General features: G+C 42.7%; 1 protein-coding gene across 2 annotated transcripts in view; it reads right to left on the bottom strand.

The window, feature by feature from the left end:
• KIF26B (kinesin family member 26B) overlaps nt 1–16769 on the bottom strand; it is a 487970-nt gene that overhangs the window by 357567 nt on the left and 113634 nt on the right. Inside the window, exon 1 of one of the 2 annotated variants that reach the window (XM_059941099.1) lies at nt 3540–3607. The exons of the other annotated variant lie outside the window; for it this stretch is intronic. The gene's annotated coding sequence lies outside the window, so the exon portion shown is untranslated. Of the gene's footprint in view, nt 1–3539; nt 3608–16769 lie in introns of those variants that run through there. 2 annotated transcript variants of the gene reach the window in all.

Below are 16769 nucleotides of genomic sequence, written 5' to 3'. Positions count from 1 at the left end.
TGTTAAGGAGTTTTAACTGTTTCCTCAGGACAATGGGGAATCATTGAAGGTTTAATCAGGAAAATGGTGTTTATAAAACAGGAATCACCCTCCTTGAACCATAAGCACAGATGTTTAGGAGAGGTTACATGGTTTATATCTGTTAAATATCTGTCAAATACTTGGATGTCCTTCCAAAGTAATTTCCAGTAGTATGAACGCTTTCCTCGGGATCTGTGACATGGGTGTTTGTCCAAAGGGGTCCTACTCCACAGGACAGACCTTTTGGCCTATGGATGGAGCGACGGTCGTTGCTGGTGGTCACCAGTATTGCTGGCTTTCCTCCCCTTCCAGGACGCACAGAAGACAAGGTTTCTCACCCTCTGTGCAGTCGGGCAGGGCCATGAAACCGGCATTAAATTTTGTTACCTCTGGGCTGAAGCATCTAAAAGCCAACATGCAACTCTTCCATACCCCTTTCCCTGCCTCGGAGCACCCTTGAAGCTTCATGCTGACATGGGGGTCATGAGATCAAAGCAGTTTAGAGAAGTGGGGGCCAACTGCCCTGGAGAGTCACCTGGACCCACAGAGGACTTTGTATAAAGAAGTTAGACCACTAGAATTTTGTCTTACCACAACTTAGCCTAACTTATCCTGACTAATGCAGGTGGAGTACAATATAAATCCATCTTAATCCCAAACTCCATTCTGTTATAAATACTTTTTCACAGTTACTATTCCAAGGCAGCCTGGTGGGATGAAAGGGTATTGAGCTTGTTGCCGAAAGAACTGGGTTCTAATCCTGACTCTGCAACCCATCAGCCATATGAACTTGGGCAAATCCCGTAAGCTCTCAGAGACCACTTTCTCCTATAAAAGGGGGAGCAATACTTGCTACAACTCGAAGAGTTGGTATAAAGTTTAAAATAAAAAGGGAAAATGTATGTGAAAATGCCATCCAAGGTACTACTGGTGTGATCATTTTCTTACAACTGCTAATGATAGTGTCCTGGGGGAGAAGGGGAGGAATGAATTAGACATTTTTTAATCTCCCCTCCTCAAAAAAAAGTGGGTGGGGGGCAAAAGACTTCTGTATTCACGTAGATTAAAAAATCTCATTTTGTGGCTTGAATAATTTCAGGTTTTTGAAAGCTCATGTGAAAGCTGATATAATCACATGCAGCCTCAGATAATTTCCCCAGAGAGCTAAACAAATTAAAATATATTTTTTAACTCCAACAAGCTGACACGGACCATCAGTTGTATCCTTGGTACAAGTTTCATCATGTAGCTTTAATCAGAACCTGGGTGTCTAAGCAGTATTTACCTGGTGGGGAGGGAGGTGGCAGAAAGGACAAGCCAGGAAGTGGTTAATCGGCAGGGTCCTCCCATCCCAGTGCCCACTGTCCCCAGACGGCCACCTCCACCCTAGAGGTAGACCTGGCTGTGCAGACGGAGGCTGGGCTCTTCACAGCGTGAACACGTTGTGTCCCCTCCCACCCGGCCCACCACCCCAGGAGGCTCTCAATCTGCTACACCTATAGCCTCACCCCAGTCCAGCTTGGCTGATCCTGCCAGGGGGTGATTCAGATGGAGCAGGTAAGGCCAACTCCCCCAGAGAGCAGACTGAAGACCGTTTCAGAGGAGGAGACAATGACAAAAGGGTGACCAGCCTAGGCGTCAGCAGCAGCTTTATGGAGCACAGACCTGTATGTGGTTGGCTCCAGACCCAGCCATGCTGCCACCGTGCTGGGGTTCTCTGGCCCTGCACGGAGCACCACTGCTTCTGAGCTGAGGTGGGATCACAGAAAGTGGATAATCAAAAAGGAAAAATCAGGCAGTGAGAACGACTCCTATACAGGGAGAAGCTAGTCTGAAGGTCAGTAGGTAGGCTCAAGACCCAGGAAGACCCAATGTTTCACTTCTAGTCTGAAGGCAGGAAAAACAAAAATTATGTCCCAGATCAAAGGCAGTTTGAGCGGTGGGAGTTCCTTCTTACTCACATGAAGGTCAGCCCTTTCGTTCTATTCAGGCTTTCAACTGATTGGACGAGGCCCACCCACACTGGGGAGGGCAATCTGCTTTACTCAGTCTATGGATTCAAATGCTAATCTCATCCAAAACCACTCTCACAGACACACCAGAATAATGTTTGACCAAATATCTGGGCACCTGCGGCCCAACAAGTTGACATATGAAATGAACCATCACAATGCCAATGGCAACATGATCGGCACAAACAACCCTTGGTTTCCAGGCATTCCTGATGCACACTGACCACTATGTCCCTCAGCTGAGCTCCCCGCACGTGGTACACACCATTCCAGAGCATTGCATACTTTTCTACAATGTTCTGGTTGGTCCACCTTTCCACTCCATCAAAGGTGAGGACCACATCCTCAGGGAGATGGCTCTCAGGCTTCTGTGCTAGAAACAGCTATTCTTCTTTGGGCAACTGGTTTGCTTTTATCTTCAGGGCCCTTAATTGTGTCACTGATCCCTTTAACTTCTTTCACTGTCTACCGAGAAGCTCATGACCAGATTTGTGGGCCGCTTCTAGAGAAAACTTCACCCCTAATAGCCTGTATTCCATGTGCTCGTCTTATCTTAGAGTTGAACTTAATATTCCCATCCTCATCTTCCCTTCATCTTCATTTCCTGACCTCATCCTTGTTTTTGTTCCACTGCATGTATTTTAAAAGGACATCTCAAGTTTATTCTTGAATGAGGCAGGTATACACATAAATAAGCCATTTGTGTATGTGTAAACACACACAGCCCCACATAGGTTATTTCATTTTCCTCTCTCCAGGACCTAGTGCCTTGTCACTTTCCCCAAAACTGCTACTGAATTAGACTGCTCTGCATTTTGATAGTCTGTTAAATGTACCATAATTGCCATACCCAAAATGTCCTAGCTGCTACCTAACTTTCACATTTCAAAGACAAGACCACACTGGCTTTTCTTTACTCTTCCCAGAATTCTAGGAATGTGGTGATAAGTGTCACTCTATAACTGTCCTCCCCTTACCCAGGGGCTGATTTAAACCGACTCAGGGAAAACTCTCATTTAATGGGCTCGAAGGTGGACTCAATATTGGAAACAACAGTTCTGGCCTCAAAAGTTAACAGTTGACATCAAAGTTGGACTGAAAGATTAACCAGTTAAAGATCCCTGGAAGAAGAGAATAGTTACTCCTGAAGAGGGAAAAGGAAAGTGGGATTGGGGAGGGGAAGAAAAGATGCAACGAACTGTCTTTGAAATGTCTTTCATTAAAAAGAAAAAATACAAAGCCAATACAGCAAAAAGCTAGCATTTGTTAAACATGAGTGGTGAGTTTGTTATAACACTCTCTGTGCATTTCTGTATATTTGAAATATTTCTAATCTGATAAATATATTTGCTTAAAGAATTCTGCTTTTAAACAAAGATCCCTAGAGAAAAGGAGCTTTCAACCAAACCTGAATGGGTACCAGGGGCTTATCCCCCAGGACCAGGAGTCTCTGGGGCCCGCTCATTAGCAGGAGCTAAGGACAGAGCAGAACACTAATTTACTTACCAGATCACAATTCCTTCTTGCTGAAATGGACTGAAGTGTTTTCACAGAGCTTCTGGCATCCTATTTCCTCTTTGTCATGATCGCGCACATGAGACAGTTTTGTTTACAACTATGAAATGCTGCCAATCTCTTCAGTGAGAACTGTACCCAGAAAAAGTGCATTACCTCATCTGACAAACTAACGCAGACGATGAAGAATCTTCAGAGTGCCGCCAAAAGTTAATTGACACTAATTTGAATAGTTACCAGGATTACAGATAATAATAATACCCTGCACAGCTAGAGTTTTAAGCGTTTCCAAAAATGTCTTTATATGTTTGATCTCTCATTGTTCTTGAAAGACCCTTGTGAAAGAGGTAGGTAAAGAGAGTGTCATATCCAGGGTCACTTCTAATAATTTCATAATCCATTCATTCTATCAAGTGATAAACATTTATTATGTACCAGCCAGACAAGATTAGGGGCCCGTTGCTAACATGAACAGGCACCCTCTCTGGTCTTAAAGAGCTCTCCATCAGAAGGAGATAATATAACAAATACAGAAATAAGTACAACTAGGCAGACTGTGCTAAGGGCTACAGGAGAGGGATGAAGGGAATGTCTATCTAGAAGGAGAAGACACATCCAATTTGACGAACTACGGCATTTGAATAATGCGTAAGGTTTACAAATGTATAGATGAAGGGAGAAAAATGTTCCATATAAATAAAAGCTTTCATGGAGTTTGGACTTTATTTAGAAGGCAATGGATAAATTTTAGAGTACAGACACACATCGTTAATACTTTTTTCCTACACTTTTCAAATAGCTTTAATGAGATACAATTCAAATACTGTGCAATTCACCTGTTTAAAGAGTACAATTCTGGGTTTTTAATATGTTTACAGGGTTATGCAAACATTACCAATTTTAGAACACTTTCAACCCCTAAAAGAAACTCCATACCCATTAGTTGTCACTCCCCACCTCAGCCCCTGATAACCTCTGATCTACTTATTTTCTCTACAGATTTGCCTATTCTCGACACTTCATAAATGTGGAATCATACAATATGTGGTCTTTCGTGTCTGGCTCCTTTCACTTAGCATGATGCTTTCAGAGTCCATCCATGTTGTGGCATGTATCATTACTTCATTCTTTTTTACTGCTAAATAATGTTCCATTCTATGGATATACCACATTTTGATTAGCCATTCATTAGTCAATGGACATTTGGGTTGGTGCCACTTTTTGGCTATTATGATTAATGTTGCCATAAACATTTGTGCACAAGTTTTTGTGAGGACCTTTTTTCATATTTTCTCTTGGGTATATATATACCAAGGTGTGGAATTTTAGGGGCATATGGTAACCCTACGTTTAACTTTTTGAGGATCTCTCAAGGTATTTTTCATAGTGGCTGCACCATTTTACATTCCCATCAGCAGTGTTTGAAGATTCAGTTTCTCCATATCCTTGCCAACATTTCATATTGTCTGCCTTTTTCATTCGAGTCAAAATGCCCACAGCTACTCTACCACCACCTGACAGGAGAAGTGCGAGGAAGGGCAAAGTTGGGTGTAAAGAGGAGTGATCTTAAACAACGGTAGTTAAATAGCTCAACTGAAAATCTGAAAAAAACTTACGGCAAGGATCCTACACACCTTGGAAGTGGCCCACGTTAGTGGGAGGCCCTGAAGTTTAAACTTCATCAATTTAATAGTAAGTCCACTCTGTGTGCCTTTTAAGAGAGAAGACAGTTAAGGACAAAAGCACAGGGAGACGTCTCTATTTAACAAGCAGAAAGAATAAATAAAAGAAACAGGCAGGGGCTTCCCTGGTGGCACAGTGGTTAAGAATCCGCCTGCCAATGCAGGGGACACGGGTTCGAGCCCTGGTCTGGGAAGATCCCACATGCTGCGGAGCAACTAAGCCCGTGCGCCACAACTACTGAGCCTACGCTCTAGAGACTGTGAGCCACAACTACTGAAGCCCACGTGCCTAGAGCCCATGCTCTGCAACAAGAGAAGCCACCACAATGAAAAGCCCTCGCACCACAACGAAGAAAAGCCCCTGCTCGCTGCAACTAGAGAAAGCCCGCACACAGCAACGGAAGACCCAACGCAGCCAATAAATAAATAAATAAATAAATAAATAAATAAATAAATAAATAAATAAATAAATAAAATTTAAAAACAACAGGCAGCATAAAAGCACAGTGGTCCAGGATAATGACAACAGCAGTTAGTATTTATTGAGTCTATGTGAGCAAGTATTTATTGAGCCTATGTGAGCAGTTTCTAAGTGCTTTCTAGACATCACTTGACTTAAGACTTATCATAGCCCTATGAGAGAAAGCCAGAGAAGGAAAAACTTTTCCAGAATGGAAACAGAGTCAACAGTGTCAGATGCTGTTAGAAAAAAAAAGTCAAAAACATTGAAGGCCCACAAAATGGCTTCGGAATTGGTGATTAGCTTTGGTACCCAGTAAGTTGTTGGCCATATTTGATAGAGCAGTTTCAGGACAGTGTAAGGAATTTACGACCAACTGCAAAAGATTAAGGAGTGAGTTAGCTGTGAGGCAGCAGATGTGGCAAGTACCAAGTTTTAAATGCACCATACCTGCTATATCCAAAATGGATATTTTGCATTCCAAAAAGTTGGACAGTGGGTGGAGAATTAGGACAACAGTAAGAGGGGCTTGCAGGATGAGGGGACACTTGACTTTCATTTCAACTTGGGCTTGTCTATAAACAAATAAAGAATCAGATGGAGCAGATTCCCAGAGAAAATAGAAAAGGACATCCAAAACCAAAGAGGAGAAGAGTGAAGACGTGAAGGGATACTTCTTCCTCAGAGTCAGTGAAGGCAAATATTGATATTTCTGAGGATTCAAGAGAAGAATCAAAAATGGTACCAACTCCAATCCCACTACTGGGCATACACCCTGAGAAAACCATAATTCAAAAGAGACATGTACCACAATGCTCATTGCAGCACTATTTACAATAGCCAGGATATGGAAGCAACCTAAGTGTCCATCGACAGATGAATACATAAAGAAGATGTGGCACATATATACAATGGAATATTACTCAGCCATAAAAAGAAATGAAATTGAGTTATTTGCAGTGAGTTGGATGGACCTAGAGACTGTCATACAGAGTGAAGTAAGTCAGAAAGAAAAACAAATACCGTATGCTAACACATATATATGGAATCTAAAAAATAATGGTTCTGATGAACCTAGGGGCAGGACAGGAATAAAGACACAGACATACAGAATGGACTTGAGGACACGGGGAGGGGGAAGGGTAAGCTGGGATGAAGTGAGAGAGTAGCACTGACATGTTGACATATATACACTACCAAATGTAAAATAGATAGCTAGTGGGAAGCAGCCGCATAGCACAGGGAGATCAGCTCGGTGCTTTGTGACCGCCTAGAGGGGTGGGATAGGGAGGGTGGGAGGGAGACACAAGAGAGAGGAGAAATGGGAATATATGTATAGCTGTATATGTATAGCTGATTCACTTTGTTATATAGCAGAAACTAACACACCATTGCAGAGCAATTATACTCCAATAAAGATGTTTTTAAAAAGTAAAAATAAAAAATAAAATAAAACGATACCAACTCCATTTTGTACCAGTAGTCAGATATACCTTCCTGAATAAAACACCCTCCTCACTCCTCATCAGTTTTGCCATCAATTCTTGAGCCTTTCTCTGGTCTTGTTTAGTACCTGGATTGATCAGGGAGGAGGCAGGGATACTGTGCTATCAGCCTCCATCACGCCCAGAGGGAATAGATCAAAACTTAGCTCTCTGCATCACAAAAGAATGAGACTGAAATCATTATGAAACCCCATCAGATTTATTTGTTATTAGTGCTTTTCCTTTCTCCAAAAGCCAGTGCCAATTTTGCTCCCTGTGTATGTGGCTGGTTTATACTGCTGGAACTGGAAAGTTTTTAATTTTTCTTTGGTGTAAGGTGACCTGCTCCCCTGTGAACTTCCCCAGGGACCCTCATTTGAAAGGGGTAGTCTACGGAGCTGAACAGCTTTTCAACCAAGTCATTAACTTGAGAAGCATCACATTTGCTCTGTGGTGAAGCCGGCACCTGTAGGAGTGTCTTCACAGCCTCACACTTCCTCCCCCTTCACATCTTGTCACAAAGCCGGACAGGATGTCATTTCATGGTACAAGAGCCAGGAACCACTCTGAAGCCTCAGAACTCGAAGGGGGCAGAAGGGCCCAGCCTGGCTATAGTGCCTTTATGTATATTCCATCAGCACTTGCTCTAAAAGAGAAGTTGCTTCTAGTTTTAGTTTGGGGGGGGTGGTGGTTCACGTTTCCTTCTCTGCACCTTAAATTAACATTGGAAACCACCACTACTCTATTCTTCAGGTGTGCAAGCAGTAATTACCCAGATGCAAACAAGTAACAAACCCCAATTCATTCTGCTAAGACTGACTAAATAAATGAAGGGAGTTGATGTACTGAGTTCAAAGTCAGAGCTGAAAAGGATCTTCAGGGATATTTAGTCTGACAATATCTTTTTCACAGATAAGGAAGTCTAGGTCTGGCAAGGTGAAGAAGAGACTTGCTCAAGGTCCCTGAACGTGTTAGAAGCAGAACTGAGAACAGAACTCAAATCTCTTGGTTTATTCTAGTTTTCTTAATCACCGTGCAGATGGCCATTCCCCATCTCTAATAACCACATAGTTCTTCATGTTCTGGAAGAAAAATAACCACAATTCCCTGATATACTGGGAAAATCCTCAGTGTTTCTTGCTGCTTGTGTGACGCATAAAAAGGGTGGGGATTAGAGCCATAAGCTCGCTATTACCTCCCTTGCTGCTGAATTTATGGAACCACCTTCCTTCAATCCTATACCCAGAGAATACAACATCCAATTTACGGCTGAATAAAACTGGATGCTTTCACATGACTCAATTCATTTGGACATGTTTGTGTACTATCAACCATCATGTTTTAGAAATAATTCCAAAACAAGTCCTTCAAATCCTTTACCACATCACCAGCTTGCTCTCCCAACAAGAGATTATTTAGGCCCAAAAGGCTGGCACCCTTTATGGCATTACAGTAAATTTATATTAGATTTTTTTCTGACTACTACTGATAATAACATGCTGACAGATATAATCCTGTTGCTATGATTACACACTAACAAACAGGGCCTTGATGGTGAAGTAGCAAATGGACTGATGTAGTATACTAAGCATAAATCCAAACATATGATGGAAAATGATTGCTTGAAGATGTACTGATGGAAGGCACAATCACAGATCAAACAAAGTTCTTCATCTTTGGTAAAGTTAATAAAATGGTACTTTAACGACATTGCTATTCCAGCTGATTAAAACACCCTAGAACACTTGCAGAGACCATGGGGGTGGGATAGAGCAACAAAGAAGTGGAAACTAAAGACACAGAAAGTGAAACGACTGGGTTGATTCTACTTAGCATCTTATGGTGCTACGGATTCCGTTTTCACACATCTTGACAACTGTTGAATACTCTGGAGGTTGCCATCTTAACACTGATTAGTAAGTAATCAGGCAGTGCAAGGCAAAAACCTTCGTCAGGGATTTCTTTGAGATCCGATTCAGCTTAACAGCCAACAGGCTGTTAAGCTTTGAACCAGATTCATTTAACCAGCAAACATTTGAAATGATAACAGCAATATAACATTTCCTCTCTTCTGAAGAGCTCTCTGATGCAGGCTTCAGAGAATAAAAGCCTACAACGTTAAGACACAGGGCAAGGACAGGACGACCTGGGACTCCAGGCCAAGTCCTAGAACCCTATTGAGTTCCAACCCCCGGAATCCAACCAGGCAGTACAGCCAGAATTTGGCTGGGCAGCCACTTTATTGCACTGCCTGCCTGTCCATTTATATAAACACACAGCTGAAGAGAATCCAGGAACATCTCCAGAGGAGAAAGCCCTGCTTTTGTCTGACAAAGCTGCTCTGACCCCAAAGGAATGCACAATAGGAAATGAAAGTTGGACAGAAAATCAATTCCAGCAGGAAACAGGAAGATCCCTGCTCAAGCTCAGTTCTAAGATATATCACTGTAATAACCCAGAGCACTGCGGCCTGGAGCCCCGGCCTCACCTCCTGCACAGTTCAGGAGCGGGGAGGAAGGAGGGCCCAGAGAAACCAGGGGAGGGGGCTCACAGTAGAGCCATCACAGTTCACTGTCATTTCAACGAGATTTTAATTCATCTGTGCCTCTACCAATGCAAGGATGATGGTGGTGTTTTAGGGGGCACTTGAACTAAAGACATGAGAAACCTCCTTTAAAAGTAGGGGGAGAAGAAGTTATGAATGAGCTATGTCTGAAATCTTAACCAAATGAATTTTCACTGAGCAAATCCATGTATTGTAACGCCTCACAGGAGGAAACTGGTATCTTCTGAGGCTCTACTCAACACACAGTTAACTGAGTTCCTGTTGCATCAAGCATTGTCAGAGTGCCAGAAGCAGAAGACTGAAGAAGATACACTCCCTCCTCAAGCCACACCAGGATTTCAGCTGGGCAGCAGGACACAGTGTTTTCCCCAAAACTACTAGAAATCTCCAGAAGGTTTCACAGAAGTAGATTTTGCAATGTCTGATATCCTCAGTTTCCTTGACAGGGAGGCGGGAACCCAGTTTAAGAGGCAAAGCAGGTCCTCTATCCGGAGCCCAGTTCCCTATCTCAGGCTCTCTCCTCCCACGCTGCTTATTTTCTGACTCACTTTGCCAGTCTGTTAAAGTGCGTCAAGTGCAGACCGTTGTCACAAGAGTTACTAGAGAACGAGGAACATGAGAGAGGATTTTGCAAAGCTTAAAAGGTCACTATGACTTATTTAATAAAGGACAACAATGACCCGGTAAGTAGCTCGAAATGGTGGCTAATGCCGGAATTATTTACAATAAATTGGATTTTCTTTTCCAGTAGGTAGAGTGGGATGGTGGAAAGAATTCTGGATGTAAACCCAGAAGCTATAATCTCCAGATCCAGCTCTAACCAATATTAGCTGGGCAATCTTAGGCATACTACTTAACATCTCTGTGCCTCAGTTTCCTCATATGAAGTGGAGAATACCTGCTTAACTCCTCGGGACTGTTGTCAGGATTGAAAGAGATTATTTATGTGAAAAGTGTTCTGAAAATTCAAATATTAACTTTTATTACTTTCATGATTGTATTATGTTTTTTTTATATTAAACATAAAACAAATTTGCCTTTCCTATGAAAACACTGTCTGATGATGGAAAGCCAGCCGGGTAAGGAAAAGTCAACATGGGATCAGAACTTGTCCTCTCATAACACATCAAGCAGATGATCCAAACTAGAAAAAAATAAATCCAGAATTGAACATAAATGCAAAGTGAAAGCCATTCATTCGATCAGACCTGTTGGAAAAAGGATTTTATTTACCATGCTAGACTCTGGGTAGTAGAGGCTGGCACCGATGCAATAGTAATAAGGAAAAGAAAAAAATAATGCAACGGTTCAAACCCAGCTCTGAGAGTGCGGGTTAAGCTAAAAGCTAGGCAGGAGGCAGGGAGCTGGGTTAGGAACACAAACAGGTTTGGTAATCAATCCAAAATCACAGTTGTGAAAACCACATAAAATGCCATCTGGCCTCCTAGATCATGTGGAACATTAAGCAAAGGCAGCCTTCCAATACACATGTTCTCGTTTCTCTGAGACCAGCTCTTCTCATTACCCAATCAACTGTGAAAGAATCACCCAGATCCTGGTCCAGAGCTGCTGCCCTCGCCAGAGCTGCTCTGAATACTAGCGAAGCAGCTCCTGTATCACAAGAAGGCTGTCCATCCGATGCTTTCTGCACTCTGAAAACCAGTTGGTGACGTAGAGTCTCCTCTGCATTCCCAAGACTGTGCCATAGCCAGTTCCATTTTCCTCTTGTCTTAAACATGTTTATAAGTTATAAGTATATAAGTATAATATGACAATATTCTGGAAAATTAACTTTTGTGTGTGGTAAAATATAATTAACATGAACTTCACGAATTTAACCATTTTTAGGTATACAAATCAATGGCATTGATTGTACATCCATATTGTTTTGCAACCATCAACACTATCCATCTTCAGAACATTTTCATCATCCCAAATTGAACCTCTGCACCCATTGCCCTCTTCCTGGCCCCTGGCAACCTCTATTCTACTTTCTCTCTCTATGAATTTGCCTATCATATAAGTGGAACCATATAATATTTGTCCTTTTGTGTCTGACATTTCATTTAGCATAACGTCTTCAAGGTTCATGCTATATGCTATAGCATGTAGCAAATTTTCATGATTTTTAACACTGAATAATATTCCATTGTAGGTATTTGTTTATCCATTCAGCCAGTAAAGCACTCTGGAAACGACTTTTTGTATCATATAAGCTCACGTGTAGTGAATGAAGGTCAAATCTGCCGATCAGTTGCAACATTAGGCATCAATGTTCCAGGTTCACAAGCACACAGGAGATTAGCCACCTTGGTGTCCCACCTCCCAGCCAGTAGGCTGTGAGACTGGGAGGGGAAGGAACCATGTCTCATCTGACACTGTTCCCATTCCCGTCAGTCAGCACGATGCCTAGAACAGGACAGGCCCTTGACAAATACCTCACAAAGGAAAAAGCAAACCTGGAGAACACTTTTTTCTGAAGGCTGAGCCTACCCTTTTACTCTAAGTCAAATTATCCTTTTAGAAAAAGACATACTCTTCAGAAGGATATTTCTACTAAGGAAGGCTTCCGTTTTTTAAAAACTTGTGACTCTACTTTTTTTTTTTTTTGTGACTCTACTTTTTTGAAGGCAGAATTTATTTGCTCCATCAAGCTAAGAGGCAGTGAGCAGCTGTGGCAAGGATACTGCCCATGGAGTCAGAAGACAAGGATTGAAATCCCACTCTGCCGCTGACTGTGTGACCTTGGTTAAGTCACCGGACCTCTCTGAGCTTCAGTTTCATCATCTGGAAATGGAAATAATAATAACTGTCCCCCCTCCCCCAAACTGAATGTTAATGTAAGGTGGTTCATACAATTCAGTGTGCATAGGTCAGTTCTACTTGCTTGGGCGTACAAACACTCTTAAGTGTGCTAAGAAGTCAAAACATAAATGAAGTGACTAAAGAACACTTACAAGGTACATGCAGAATAAGTACAAAATTACACGGTACCGAGGCGAGGCCGTAAAAAGAATGTTGGAAGAGCTGAGTTTTGACTGGGCCCTTGAGGAAAGCGATAGGGGTGAATTTCCAGGAGAAGAGGGGATGGAATTCTGGGCAAGTGACATAGAGATAACAAAGGTGGGGAGGTGAAAACCAGTAGCCGGACAGGGAAACATAAGGTGGACTTTGCTAACCAAGGGCTCTGTTCCTGACCTAACATTATAGGCATCCCATCGAGACTTGTGCCAGCAGAGGCTCCTGAGTCTAGAGGCTACGGGAAGGTCCTTCAATCAGAAGTCCACAGGGCTAACCCTGGTGCACATCGGACAGATCCAGACCCACTTCCTGACTGCATCGCCTTTTGGGCCCTTATCACCCCCACTTGGATTATTACCCACACCTCTGACTGTTCTGCTTGCCTCTGGGATTAAATGGCACTAGCCTGTAATATGGAGACTCAGGGTGTCAACTGCAAAGATGGTTCTTCAGCACAGAACTGAGGGAAGAGACTTCAGCCAGCAGCGTGGACACTCCTCACTTGCTCCTAAAGGGGAGGCACCATGTACAACACCTACCCTCCTTGTTCTCTGAGCTTAGGGTAAAATTTTCAGCCCATAAAGAAAAAAAAAAAAAAATGACAACACATCAAAACTTCTAGGACCCTAAAGCTTCCTTCCCCAAAGCCACAGGTCTTAACAGCAAATTGAGCCCAATGCAATTTATTCATTCAACTCAAGGGCTATAGACTGGCAAACAACCAAACCTGAAGATTTATTGGATACCTTATGAGCAACATTAGGCTAGATACTAGGGGTACAAAGATGAGTAATGGAAAGGCAGAGAAGTCTCCACAAGTTCGAGTCTGAACCAGAGCTGTCTTAGGCAAACGTAAATTCCCCAAACATCTTCACACTCATTCAGGTCTCCTTATATCCCAAAGCCATCAAGTCAAAGCAAATCCACCCAAGCCAGTCTCTGAATAAAGTCCAAAAAAAAGTCTCTCAGGCAGATCCATATACTCAAAACTAGACAGAAAATTTTTTCTAAACATACTTAATGGACATCTCTCTTTCAATTACTTCAAGTCCCTGAAAAGTAATGTTTCCAAAAAGGACTTAGGAAAATACTAAATAGCATCATCATCTCTAATGTCCAAATTGCCTCCGGAAAGTTCACTCTCATTACCTCCTTTATGGCCTGTCACTCATCCAAATGTGTCTACATCTTTTCATGTGCTTTTCAACATGGATTGAAAACACCACTTAATGTGAAGTCAGATGAGACCTGGAGGAGTGGGGATTATGATTTCATTTTATTATTTCAGGAGATGTTGGTCTGGCTCCATGGTTCAAGTTCTCTGACTCTTCCTTAAGTTTGATTTTCTTTTCCAGTAAAGACTTACCACTTACCTTGTTACTCTAGGCCTGTATCTATATCACACAAATGACCAGCTGGTTCAAGCAGCTGACTGGCTCGGTTTTGTTAAGAATCAATTAGGAAGCTAACTAAATTGACCATTTGTTGAAGTGTCTAATTAATTCAGTTAAGATGTTAAACCAATGGTGTGTATAAACATCTCCCTGGAATATACGGAGTCGTATCTAATGTTTGAAAAGGAATAATTTCCCTGCATTCCCAATAAAGGTTTTTAATACATCTATGCTTCATTATCTATGTCTCGATGGGTGTGACATTCTACTTTGGGCTCTCTCTGCCATCTTTCCCCACGAGTTGAAGGAGACCAGGATATATTTAAGAAAACATCAGAGGGGCTTCCCTGGTGGCACAGTGGTTAAGAATCTGCCTGCCAATGCAGGGGACACGGGTTCGAGCCCTGGTCTGGGAAGATCCCACATGCCGCGGAGCAACTAGGCCCGTGAGCCACAACTACTGTGCCTGCGCGTCTGGAGCCTGTGCTCCACAATAAGAGGCCGCGATAGTGAGAGGCCCGCGCACCGCGATGAAGAGTGGCCCCTGCTTGCCGCAACTGGAGAGAGCCCTCGCACAGAGGCGAAGACCCAACACAGCCAAAAATAAATAAATAAAAAATAAAGAATTTTTTTAAAAAAAGAAAGATCTCTTTAAAAAAAAAAAAAAAGAAAACATCACAGCGGTCAAAAACTGGAGTATCCATAGAACTCAAACCTGGCTTTCTTAAGAACATTTCCTTTAAGAACTAGTTTCAACCCTTTTCCTCATCTCCTTTCTCTATTCCCAACATAAATAGACCTGAAAGAGAAATTCAATCATTTAGATGAAAAAGCAAATGCCTGCTATGTACCTGATTCAGTTTTATGCTGTTCAAGGGTAGCCTTGTTAACTCCGACTCCTTAAGAAGACAAGTCAGCTCATGATATATGAAGCAATTCAGAAAAAGGAAAATTTGAGAGGGGAGCGACCCTACTCCTTCAAGTATGTAAGAGGTAGACCATGCGGATTAACTGTTGGAAGGATCCTCGTGTATAGTTAGAATCTGATCCTTCGGTTCTTTCCTTGAGAACAGAGTAAGGGGTGGGGGGAGTTTGTTACAGATCCTCTCTCTTTATGACTGAGAGTGAAACGAGAGCCTGGAGACGGTGGGAGGTTTCCAACACAGCTGTACCGCCTTACATTTCTATGGCTCCTTTCTCTGAGAAAGCTCTAAATGTTCTGTGAACCTCGTCATAGGCTTCCTGTCCGCAGCCCCTCAGGATACAAAACAGGGCCACCATTATGGTCTATATTCCTTAAAGGAAGAACCCAAAGCAGTCTAACTGCCTTCTTTCTCAAGGGGACTCTGCCTGTGGGAAATCAGAGTTTTAACTTGCAAATTCAAAGACTATCATTCATAGTGATGCTTCTTCTGAGAAGACAGATCCGAATGATTAAATTCAATTTTAAGCATGTTCTTGAACAGAAAAATAAAAAGAAAGAGATCTTCCTTATTCATTGCCACGCTTTTACCCCAAGAATCTTTTCACTGCTAAGAGCCATCCATCTGCTGTGAAGCTAAGTTCTGTCTGGAAGGCCCCCGAAGCCGCTCAGGCTCGGAAGAATCAGTAAAATCACCCAGGAGATGTGTGCACACAGTTCATTTGCAACCAGAGCAAAGACCCCAGCGCCGCAACGCTCCGCTTCTGCCACCAACTCCCACTCCAGCTGCCCACACTCAGGAAGCATGACCCAGACCATCAGGACCTCGTCAAGCAAAAACAAGAACAAAATAAAAGGGACAGCACAAGCAGAAGACAGAGAAAACAAGGTTTTGCTTAGCCCTGAGGATAGGATTAAGAAAGATTAAACACACACACACACACACACACACACACACACACACACGTAAGGTCTGAGTTGAAAGCCTCTGTAAATTATATTTCTTGGATTTTATTATATTATATTTGTGGCAAAGTTATTAAACATTAAAGATAATAACTCCATTCTCTAAGTAACCCGATACTGAACGTGATTGATAAGCAGAAATCATGGGCTTTAAAGAAAACTCCAAATGTTGACATTCAGGAGCGGGGGACAAGACAGGAGTGGCACTCAGGCCACCTGGTGAATGAACCGTTGGCCAGAGAGAGGCCGTCAACGTCTCATCAGGCAGAAGCTGGCTGGTTAACACACTGCTTCTGTGACCCACCGAGGACTGAATGGAGCTGGAAAGGGAAATCTGCTTGCAAGACATACTTGGTTCACTGCATCGACAAAGGTCTGTCAGCTCCTCCCAGAACACAGCAAAGCTGGTGAAGCGGGGCTTAGAGACACGCCCACGACAAGCAACATCTGCTTCACCCTGCAAACCAGGTGCCCTAAGTAACAAGAGGTTCTGACACATTGCCAAGTTTTAAAAATGACCCCCAATAAAAGGGTTAAAAAAAAGGGGGGGCGGATCAGCCTCTTCAACCTGTTTGAGGACTTATGCAGCCACAGTAAGCCACCCAGCCCCTCCCTGTCCCCTCACTTCCAATACCCACAGGCTGAGAAGTCACTGTGGAGCCCTGGGTTCAGGATGACTCTAAAAGTGCACATCAAAGATATTTTCGAGGGACTTCCCTGGTGGTC

This window comes from Balaenoptera ricei, chromosome 1, assembly GCF_028023285.1.
Source record: "Balaenoptera ricei isolate mBalRic1 chromosome 1, mBalRic1.hap2, whole genome shotgun sequence".
Classification (NCBI taxonomy): domain Eukaryota; kingdom Metazoa; phylum Chordata; class Mammalia; order Artiodactyla; family Balaenopteridae; genus Balaenoptera; species Balaenoptera ricei.
The sequence above is the reverse complement of the archived record's forward strand: the minus strand, read 5'-3'. Positions and strand labels throughout refer to the sequence as shown.